Below are 12405 nucleotides of genomic sequence, written 5' to 3'. Positions count from 1 at the left end.
ATATTCATGGTTTTATTGTAAATTCATGATTATTATTTCACGTTGTTCGGTTAATTTTTAAGGAATTTTTCTCTTCGTTTCCACTACTACTCGTGTCCCAATGACTATACTTGTTCCGAATACTCTCATTACTTAAAATTGACTAACGGCGAACCCTAATCTCGATCTACCCGAACCCCATGCTATAGGCGGAAACTAGAAAAGCTCTTTAATTTCTGTGTGTTTCATCACCTAAGTTAATGCCAAAAACAAATTAGACAGTGGTCCCCACAATCAGATCGGTTTCGACGTCACATTAATTTGCAATACAAGGAGAGGTGACAAAAAGCTACGAATCATACTAGGCAGACGCCAGACTTTCTAGTAACGATGTCACTTCGTTCAATGCCTCCGCGGATCCTCGTAAGCCGGAACCAGCGCCAGGTTTATAATGACGCCGCCGTCAGCGGGACGTTAAAAATCTAACAGCAAAGAAATGCTCGTTAGCTGCTGGGACGGCTGTTGCGGCGCTGTTTATTGGGGAACGCGCGTCGCATTCAGCTGTTCTGGCTGCGGAAACAGTCTGCGCTTGTTAGCCTACAAGCGCCGGCGGCGGCGCGCGCGGCACGGTAAATAAATCGAACGCTCGTTTCAAAAGAGTCGGCTGCAGCGCAAAGACTAACAGCGCAATTCAGCGGCTTCTGGACGCTTCCTATTAATAGAGCCATATTGACGTCAGAATTCTGAATGCTCACTGCTATCCATGTGATTACAGCCTTGAATCTGACCAACAGTAAAAGCGTGTAACATTCGATCGAAATTCACTTACACTAACGAAGTGTACAGCTAGAAAAACTTGTAATCTTAGCCTATACACGGGGCCTGTGCGTTTGATACACAAGATGGACATTCGTTCGGCATTGTAGTGTTGCAGTGAGAATTTTTCAATTCGCGTGCCTGTATGTTTTCATGTAGTAAGGGGTCACTGGACTCTAGCGGAATCAGTCGGAATTTTGAAGAACGGTGTTCCGTCGAGTATAAATGAATGTAAAACGTGTTTCATCTACATCTTCATCCATACTCTGCAAACGACTGTGGAGTCCATGGCAGAAGGTACGTCACACTGTACCTGTTATTATGGATTTTTCCCTGGCATTCACGTATGGATCGTGGGAGAGTGAGTGTTTAAATGCCTCTGTGGGCGCTGCAACTAGGCTGATATTGTCCTCACGATCCCTATAGGAGCGGTATGTGGGGGGCTTTAGTCTACCGGTATTCCTTGAGCCATTATTCAAAGCCGACTCTTGAAACATGGGAAGTACACATTTTTGGGATATTACGGTATGATGAAATTGTTACATTTGGACCGTCTGCTACTCTCTCTCTCTCTCTCTCTCTCTCTCTCTCTCTCTCTCACACACACACACACACACAAACACACACGCACACACACACTAAAAAAAAATGTATGTACCATCACGATTTCAGATTCACACACGCGCGCGCGCGCACGCACACACACACACACACACACACGCACACACACACACACACACACACACACACACACACACACACACAAATAGATCACACATTCAACAGTAGGCAATAACATTCGATCTTTGGTAATAACATTCGACAGTTGGCAAAACCAACCAAAACATAAAATTAAAACAAGCGTTAATTTCCTACTGCTGTCAAGTATGAAAAACAAAATTCCAAATGGCACTTATAAGAAGCAGAACGGCGGTAAAAATGTAGCAAAAACGCAACTTGCAGAACAATATTCGCAAAACCTTTAAGCAGGACTTTAAATTGGTACTACGTAATAGAAAAGCATGCTGCAAGAACTCTTTATAACCTATATATACATATAAACTGAATAGTATAAACAAAAATATTCCAGGCCACTGAAGATGCCTTGTACAGAATGAAGACGAAACGCGTGTGGTATAAAAATTGTGTTTCATTCCGTTGTAATTACACGGTCGAAAAGTAAAAACTATCAACAAACCGTAATATTGTTCGCAACTGGAGACGACAGGACTACAAAAGTTGGAAGACTTTTCGGGATAGTCTTCAAGGGTCAGCCAGTTTATTTCTTTGAATATCTCTGTGGAACTCTCCCACAGGTGAAACAAACCTGTGACCAGAATGAGATTTTCACTCTGCAGCGGATTGTGCGCTGATATGAAACTTCCCGGCAGATTAAAACTGTGTGCCCGACCGAGACTCGAACTCGGGACCTTTGCCCTTCGCGGACAAGTGCTCTACCAGCTGAGCTACCGAAGGACGGCTTACGCCCGTTCCTCACTGCTTTACTTCTGCCAGTATCTCGTCTCCTACCTTCCAAACTTTACAGAAGCTCTCCTGCGAACCTTGCAGAACTAGCACTCCTGAAAGAAAGGATACTGCGGAGACATGGCTTAGCCACAGCCTGGGGGATGTTTCCAGAATGAGATTTTCACTCTGCAGCGGAGTGTGCACTGATATGAAACTTGGTAGAGCACTTGCCCGCGAAAGGCAAAGGTCCCGAGTTCGAGTCTCGGTCGGGCACACAGATTTAATCTGCCAGGAAGTTTCAAACCTGTGACCATTCGTGCTGCTCATCTCTGTGTGCGTCCAATATCCTCTATGAGTCCTGCCTGATACGCGTTCCACACGCTTGAGGAATAGCCTAGTATCACGAGAGCGTTTGGGCAATCTCCTTTGTAGAGTGATTGCGTTTCTCCAGTATTCAACCAATAAACCGAAGCCAGCTACCTGCTTTACTCACAACTGAACTATCTGGTAGTTTCATTTTACGTCCCTACGAAGTGTTACACTCAGATATTGGTATGAGTTTACCGATTCCAATTGCGACTCAGATACAGTCATAGGATGCTAGTTTTTGCCCCGTTTTGTGGAATGCGCAGTTTTACATTTCTCATAATTTAAAGCAAGTTTGCAGTTTTTGAACAACTCTGAAATCTTACTAAGATCTGACTGAATATTTGTGCAGTTTCTTTCAGACTATATTTCATTATGGATAAAAGCATCGTCTGTGAAGAGTCTGAGGTTATTATTAATATTGTGGGCAAGATCATTAATAGATAGCATAAATGGCGTGATCTGTGTTTTCGAAACTTGTGCTGGTTGACATGGAGATTGTTTTTCTCGTAAACATATGTCATTAGGTTTGAACTGAAAAGCTGATATCAGATTCTAGAACAAATGGGTGTCAAGGATATTGGACCCTAGTTCTGTGGATCACTTCTGCTACCCTTCCCGTATACAGATGGACACGGTTTTTTGTTCCGCAGATCTACAATGGCTTGTAGTTAACAGAGAGGCTAACCCAGCCGCAAATTTCGTATAGAATCTGACAGGGATTCCATCATCCTGTTCATGCTTTAACAATTTCATTTGTTTCTCATTTCCACTGACACTAATATCTATTTCACTCATCCTTTCAGTGGTAAGAGAATTCAACTGGAGCAGTACTCCTGTGTTTCCCATTGTCAATGAACGCACATTTTCAGTTTCTTGTCTCGTCCATGAGAGTCTGAAAACTATATTTCCTGTTATTAACTGCTTCATCATACAAACAGACTTATTTTAGATTTTGTGAAAGATTACTGAGCAGTACTCTGCTACAGAAGTAACGGTAAGCCCTGCGCATTGGTCTCTTAACAGCCAAACGCGTTTCAATCAGTATCTCTGTATCTGCAATTCTACGCTTTGTTTTATACCTGTAATACAGTAGATTCTGTTTCTTTAGAAGTTTCTTTGCAGTGACTTGCTCCAAAACTGCCCCGTGGCCTGATTAACAACACACTATTCAAATGAGGCTACCAAATCAATTCAAATAGCTACGGGCATTAAATAAGTAATGCAACAAATTTTTTTCTAGGCCAATTTCAGTTGAAAAAAAAATGCGAAATTTGTTATGGAACATCGTTTCAGCCCCTACAGTTTCAAGAAGTTCCGATGGGTACAGCACTATACGTAGCGTTGAAAACGGCCTCTGTTAAGGAGGTACGTTCCAAGCAGAGAGCTGTCACTGAGATTCTTTTGGCGGAAAACCAAAACATTGGCGATATTCGTAAGCATTTGTATAATGTCTACGGAGATCTGGCAGGGAACAGAAGTCTGTCATTATCGCAACAAGGTCGCGCAAACCTGTCCCATCTCCAGCTAGCCTGGCTGCCGCATTCAGCTGTGATTCCTTCGATGTTGGAACTTGCTGACACTCTCATTCGAGGTGTTCGACGGATCAAAATAGTTGGTAGTACCGACACACTTTTCCACCAGCTGGGGTACTGAAAGGTGTGTGGCGTCTAACCGAGCACCAAAGGACCATCAATGCGGAGTTGTTTGCCCGCTGTTAGGGTTTCTGCACTTAACGTAGGATCCACTTAGCAACTAATAAATACACGAAACCCTCCGTTAAAAAATTTACCTTCATTGTAATTTTAATTAACGTGGAAGCCATAAAAACTCCAAACATGGAGGCAAAAGTACGCATCTAAAAACTACTTAAAAAAGGAATAAAATCACTTAAATTTGTTTTCACAAGAGGAGAATACAACGTCCCAAGTCGGACCTCGCTAACACTTACATTTTACTGACATTAAATATAACAAGATGAATAATCATACATATGACGAGAACAAATTAATAACACTATCAAACTTTGCAGATGAGAATACGACTCTATCCACGAAGGTTCGTGTCCTGGCAAGGGAGATACTTAACTTCAACATATAAGGTGATTACAGTAAGCCCTCATTCCACTCGACAAACGTAGTAACGATATAAGGGAGACAAATGTACTGAAGGAGGATAGCCGGATGGGTCGTAGTAAAAAGGGCCACTATCAACCCCATCAGGACGTGACCCCCGTGAACACGTCAGTATCAGCTACCTGCAACATACACAGAGTCATTTTTAGCTTCTTAAAGACAATTAACATAAAAAGGCACAATGCGTAACACACTAATAAAATATAAACGACTACTTCACAGAACTATCTCCTCTTTAGACAAAGCAAACAGCAGGATATTAAGGGGAGACGGTGGCAGAAATAATGAAAAATTTACAAATAATTTTTACTTGCTTATTTGATAGCAAATATAATTGAGATTATTATCCCAAATTTTTTCCTTGAAATTGGTACTACAAATGGCATAAAAAAATTAAAACCGTAAGCAGTGTAATGCGCCAAGCCCGCTTTTCAATGTACCAAATGGAGGAAAAATTTTATTGCAGAATTTGGCCTGTGAACCTAGAAAATATAGCTTTAGAAGGCTGTGATTATTTGTGTACATAACAGCAGTGTTGTAAAGAGGGCTGTGGAGCCATTTTCTGGTTCAGTCAGTGTGGTATAGAAAGCTGTGGAGTGTTTTAAACAAGTTTTGTGCTGTTCATTGGAATTCGAGTGACACTTGATTTATTGTGCCATTCTTTGTGCAAGGTTGAATCTGTTGATACCTTTTTACAATGCCTAGGGCTGGTAAAGTATTTAAAAATATAGTAAGTCCCATATTTCCAATATAAAGCGAAAAACTGACATTGAGGTTAGGGTCAGGCCTGCAGATGCAAATATTAGCTTGTCTCCAAGTGCATCTAAAATAAAACTTTGGACAGGGATTGTGTCAGAAGAAACAGATCATGACAGAAATACAGGTTTCAGAATTGTGGATCTGGAAATGGTGGCAGAAGCACTTAGAAAAGCCTGCAAGTGCTCTGTTTGTGGGGGAGATGTGGATTTGCTTGATGATGGAAGGAGAGAAGGTTTGGTTTGCACATTGCACATTTTGTGTCAAAACTGTGATGCTGACAGTCCATTCAAGACATCAAAGATCAGTAATAGAATCTATGAAGCCAATGTGAGATTTGCTTATGGACTAAGACGTATAGGGATTGGAAGAGATGGTGGAAACCTTTTATGTGGTATTATGAACATGCCCCTAAAAATTTTTGCAATGAATACTGCTCTCCTCAATGCAGTTGCAGAAGTAAGTGAAGAGAACATGAAAATGGCAGTCCTGGGGGCAATTCAAGAAAACTGTGAAGCAACTAATAGCAGTTTCCTTTGACAGTTCCTAGATGAAGAGGGGGCATACTTCACTGCATGGAGTTTCAACAATCATTAGTGTCGACACTGGAAAAATATTAGACTTAGAGGTGATGTCTAAATATTGTTCTGCATGTTCCTTGAACAAGAAATATATTGATGCAGGTAAAGAAACTGAATGGCAAGAAGCCCATAAACCTGTTTGTAGCAGAAATTATGCAGGCTCCAGTGGTGGGATGGAAACTGCAGGTATGAAATTCAATAGATCTTTGCAAAATTATGGAGTAAGATACGTACAGTATTTAGGAGATGGAGACTCTAGTGCTTTCTAGAATGTAGTTGAAAGTCAGCCCTATGGAAAAGATTCCACTATTCGAGACTGGAGTGCTTGGCCATATTCAGAAGAGGATGGGTGGACGACTCCTAAGACTTGTTGCAGACAATAAAAGCAAGCTACTAGAGGATGGGAAGCCACTGGGAGGTCAGCTGCCCTGCTAATGGAAACACTACTACCCGTCGGAGAAGAAGGCGAGACAGATGATCATCATAGGTTACGAAAAATGCTACAGGAAAACTATTCGCACTAAATGAAAGTAGGCAACTAATTTTAAGACTGAATCATATAAAAAATATCCAGGACAGAACGAGGTCACTGTCGAAGTAATAGAAGCCTTATGCGACAAATTCACTTGTGTGAACTGTACAACGAATGTCTCTTGCAAGGAAGGATCCCTGCACAGTGGAAGATTGCTGAAGTGGTAATAAGTGGTAAAGGACAAGATGAAAATCCAGTGATACCGTAATCCTACAGACCAAATTGTCTTTTGAACGTTCTCGACAAGATATTTGAAAAAACTATTATGCAAAATATTACAAGATTATAGACTGCAACACGGGATGAGTCCCGTCCAGCACAGGTTTACAAGAGGCAAGTCAGCTGAAGACGCAATTTCTCTAGCAACAGATGCTCATTCTGCGTACGCACTAGCGATGATGATCGATATTGCCGGCGCTTTCGATTCATTATGAAGGCCTTTGGTCGCCTTCTGGATTTGGAATGTCAAGAAGCGTTGTACAACAGCCTGAGAGATCATTGCCACAGGGACGCGCTTCTAGAACATGCCCTGGAAATGACATAATGAAGACATAACAAAAGGGTGTCTGCAAGGATTAGTGTGTGGTCTAGAGTTTTGGGATGTAGGGATGGAGCCCATACTACAGAAGTTACGTGACAGCGGTTAACATAAGCGAACTGGTAGCTTTTGCATATGACGTTCTGTTCGTTGTAAGTGATAACTCCAGAATAATTATAAAAGACAAATGTAATAGGGTGATCTACAATTTAAGGGCTGGTATTGAAGCATTATATTGTTATCTAGTACCTCACAGAGCAACATACCTCCTGCTGAAAGCGAACCTAGTAAGAAACCCTAAAATAAATTTAATGATGAAACTATTAGGAGAAGTGTAGTAACGACATGTCTCAGGGTATTTGTGGAATAACGTCGCAATTTTGCACATCATATAGAGCAAGCAGCCAGAAAAGTTACGGACGTGACAATTAAGATTAAAACCACTGCAAATAGGCGATTTCAACTTCCCATGAAAACATAGTATATCAACCGTTAACATTAGCATCAGTCGTGGGACATGGTGCGAGCGTTTGGGCTCATTTATTGCAGCTGGTAAAACCAGCCTCATCAGTGTGAAGTTTGCCACGAGGAGTGCAACTAAGATTAACGGGGGGGGGGGGGGGAGGGGCATACTGCACTACCCTGAATGATGGTTTGTTAGTAATTCTAGGAATATGCCCACTGGACTTGGAAATTGGGAAAAGGGTTGCCTTTTACCAGTTAAAGAAATACAATCAAATGGAAGGACAAAGGGAGAGGTAACTGATGCCAATTCGAAAAACTGCTGAAATATTCCTGTAGAGTGTTCCTCACTTTCCTAACTGACTTGTGTTGACCTAATCTTCTCATGGCCCTCAGATTATTTTGCTGCCATTTTCCTGGAATGATACCACAATGATTTGCGTCCTCTACGTTTTCCAGTTGACCAACATAACTATTTCTACGTGTGTCCAGTAAAAAATTATGTGTCACACAAGTAGACAGTGTGATTTTCTTTACAGTTTCAACAGGTAGCTCCATTTTCTTAAGGAGAATTCTGAACCTGTTGCTCAGTATTCAAAAAGCATTTTCAGATTTCTTCTTGCCCTGCTCAAGCGGTAATTAAATATTTTCTGTTCCTGCGTGAGATTTCCCTTATATGACTTCATTGTATGCTTTGATAAATGAAAAGCATCATCAGCTTCAAGTATATGAGGCACTGCTGTTTGTGTTCCTGATAATAACTCTGGTGTAGGAATCTTCATTAAATTTTCAGCACCAGGAAGAATTTCGCAGGGTGGAATGTGCTGGAACACTGCTCCATCACTGATCCTCCCACAGAAACCTACATCCACACATGTAAATTTATGCTGTGCACCAACAAGTGCCAGTAACACAATGCTATTACGTGCTTTGTAATTGTGGTATTATGATCCAATGCATCTTGGTATTCAGAATTCCACATGCTTCCCGTCTAAAGCACCAAGACAATTTAAGTTCCACATGTCTTGGAACTGTTTTGATATACGTTTCCATTCATTTTCTGCCGATGGCATCTGAAAGACAGAAAATGTGATGTGAATACGTCAGTGTGACTTTCATCACATAAACTGAAAAATAAGTATGATCTTACAGTCTGAAACCACCATGCATGAGGCATATTTTCCACTAACGACTGAAAATGATGAATTATGAAGTACACTGATTTTTTCTGAAAATTCCACATGTAGGGTGAAAGAGTTTTGGCCTATAAATTGTTGGGTTCAATTCTTAACATAAACTTTTACAATGTAGGGATACATTTTGAATGTAATGGCCAAACTATAAAAATGTGTGATAATATCTGGACACAGGCAAAGCTGAAGGCTGAATCAGATATATATCCTTCCCTTAAAATATTTTCTGGAAATTATGAAGAATGCTACACTAAAAAAATTTATGTTACTTCTAGTGAATTTAGCAGCATAAAGGGAATGCTAGGGGTTTGCCAACTATCTAAACGTATCAAATAAAACTGCATCAAAAAGATGTGGCAGAGGCACCCAAAATACAACCCCACCCCGAATCATGTTTCTAGCTGGGAGTAACACATATGAACAAAAATGGTTGCTTTATTGTACTTTTCAGCTTATTGAAATGTGTTATTTTGGTCATGTTCTCATGAAATTTAACAAAATCAACGTACCTTCACGTATGAATCCTTCAAGCACTGGTACATTGCATCACAAGTTTCAGGAATAGTTGAGGATATCGTGCTTACAGGTATTCTGAATGAAAACATTAGGCTTGTGTAGCTTTCTCCAATAGCTAGAAATCTCAGTGTTAGAACTAACCTAAAGAAAGTTATGGAATTAGTTACATCTTATAAGTACGCTCAGTACATACAGCAGCCTAGTAATACTAAGCTTATATAAAGGTACCTACTCACCTTTCTGAAGCTGAGACAGATACTCGCATAACTGTGTTTTGCTTCGTTGTTTGTGGACCTACTAAACGAAGCAATGTCAAGAATCCCGTCTCGTCCATTCCCAGAAAATTTTTGTATGATTCTCTGTCCTCCAATCTCAGTTAATCGTGTGATAGAATGTGCAATTCCCGACTGCCGTTGTTACGTCTTAAAATCCAAGGTCTACTCCACCACCTTCTATTATGCCACAGTAAATTTCTTCGTCGACGTCGCCGAGATACTACTGCAGTAATGACTGAATAAGCAGCAGCTGCCACTCTCAGTTCGTCATCAGCCATTTTCCAAAATAATATTGCGCCATCTGCAATCATTGTGTGTACAAATGCAGCTACCAGATAGCATGCCTGCTCTTGGAACAGGAAGTTGTACCATCTTATTGAGTTAGCAAAGAAAGATGTGTGTACTGGGCTTAAGAGATGATTACGTCTGCCATTTTTCGTGTGCAATAGTACGCTTCCATTATGCTGGTAAGTCCGAAGAGAAAACTACAATGTAAAAGCGTTTCATAAACTTTTCCAAACACAAATTGCTTCCATCGGAGCTAATGTACGCGCTACACTCACTCACAACTGTGAATACGGTTTACAGTAAAAACATTAATTCATGTTCATTGCATGCTGTATCTATGGACATTAATAGACGAAAGTGTTCTCGTTTATGGATTGCATTATGTAGGTCGTTCGTAATAGCAAAGAGCTTGCAGCATAGGAGGTGTGTTGTATAGTAGCGAAGATGAGGATGTGTTCATAGCTCTTAACATAAGGTAGCAGTGTTTGCTGGGCATATATTTTTTCTTTCGGTTCCTACTGCCACTACTCAAAATGTGGAATACTATTTCAACATTCTGTATATTACATTTCACACATTTAATTTCAGTATAAATATGTAGGGAAGTAACAGAGAACTCAAACACGGCTTTTTTAGTTCAAACATTACAAAGCTTTCCATGGTTAATCACTTCAGACGTTACTAACAAGATAGGAAAGTTTCAATAGACTGTATACTAATTCCCTACCGGATAGACCAAACACTTACTAACAACTAAGGACTTGCAATGTACATGGGTTTAACAGTCAAGGAACCGCTGACAATAGGACCAAATGGTAATACATGTAGCTGTGTTGGTACTGTGTTTGTCTGTGTGTGCATATGCGTGTATGCGTGTGTGTGTGTGTGTGTGTGTGTGTGTGTGTGTGTGAGCGCGTGCACTATGTGTTTCATGATGAGTAAAGACAGAAGAACAAGCAGTTGACGTTATTGTTATAATGATTGTTGTATTATTATTACTAAAACAATTTATTTAGTCGTTAGCCCAAGGTTACCATAAATTGTCCCATAACAATGGTAAAACGACCTACCTGAAGGAAAGGAAAATGCAAGGAGTACAATAGCGAAGTAACATTCTGGCCTATTTTCAAATTATTACGTCCTCTATATCGTGTTCCATGTGATGCCTATGACACTTTTAAGCATTAATACGGTCAATGAGGAAATAAAACCGTGTGTGTGTGTAATGATTAGCCTTAGGTACATAACTGATTGTTGCAGATAACTGAGATTTGATTTGGGAAAGTTCACAGCAGTAGACTGTGCGATGACATCTTTCCATTTCGTTCCTGAAGGTATCGGTGTAACTGGAGCTGAGTGACGGCTCGCCTCAGGTAGACAAGACAGGTTAGCGAGACACTTACCCCAGGCCAGCTGCTAAGGACTGCATAGTGTTGTGCTCACTGAATCCCAAACTTCACGACCTAGTGGACCCGACGGTATCGTAATGTGCCGTATCCTTTATGTTACTTGCGAAGTATAAAGCATCTGAAATACATTTCACCTGACTGCTGTACGAAAAAGTGTTCATAATATCATCTGGAGATAGATGGTGAGTTCATAACTCCAAAGCAATATAAGTGTTTGGCAAGTGCTTCATGCTGAAAATTGATCTCGAATATACAATGTAGGCGCGTAAGAAATTACTCTGTTGTAAAACATAGCTTTCTGCCCAACTTCTCCTTGTGCACAAGGGAGAATTTCCCTACTAAGAGATGTACAAGAACGAGCTGCCTCGCAGTGCTACAGGTAAGACTGTTCAGAACAACTGCTAGAAACCGTGGATGGGAATCACTTTGTAATTGTTTACAGAAAAATTGCATACTCGTATATGACAATGCACAAATACGCCCTCTTTTCTTCAGGATCCATCTAAAACATCTTTTCTCTCGTTCTCTATACGTAAATCTCCAGACTGGAGAGTTTCGATCTGACTTGTGCAATCCCATCGAGGGGCTTTTGTTGGTTGTTTGTAGCAGAGAAACGTTTTTTCTTCTTTTCCCTCAAACAAAAAGTTTATGCGCTACTGTAAACATACCCAAACCCCTTCGAACGATCAGTGAAAACCCAAAGGAAATAATCTAGCGCATGGCGCCTTAATTGCAGAGATGTGGAGAAACTATGATCTGCATGTTGCTAATAACATAACATACATGAGAAACATTTAGTTAAAATTTAAAGATGTACATACGAAAAAAAGCGCAGCTTGCGATAAATGTATTTGGTCCTAAGAGTTTTTTTTATTATATCACTGTACCAGTGTGCTAGCCGTCATATGTTACTATAATAGTTGAATAAATATACTGTTAGGATTTGGAAAGATAAATATCTGTAGAATATAAACAAATCGTTAGGGTTTGGCGAAGCCGATTCTCGCCATTTAAGTGAACAAAGCTGACCCCCCAAAGACACAGTAATCACCTGCTGCATGCGTTGTTCATCAGTGTATGCTTCACAGTGTG

The sequence above is a fragment of the Schistocerca piceifrons genome, chromosome 3, assembly GCF_021461385.2.
Source record: "Schistocerca piceifrons isolate TAMUIC-IGC-003096 chromosome 3, iqSchPice1.1, whole genome shotgun sequence".
Taxonomy (NCBI): Eukaryota; Metazoa; Arthropoda; class Insecta; order Orthoptera; family Acrididae; genus Schistocerca; species Schistocerca piceifrons.
Note: the sequence above shows the minus strand (reverse complement) of the source record.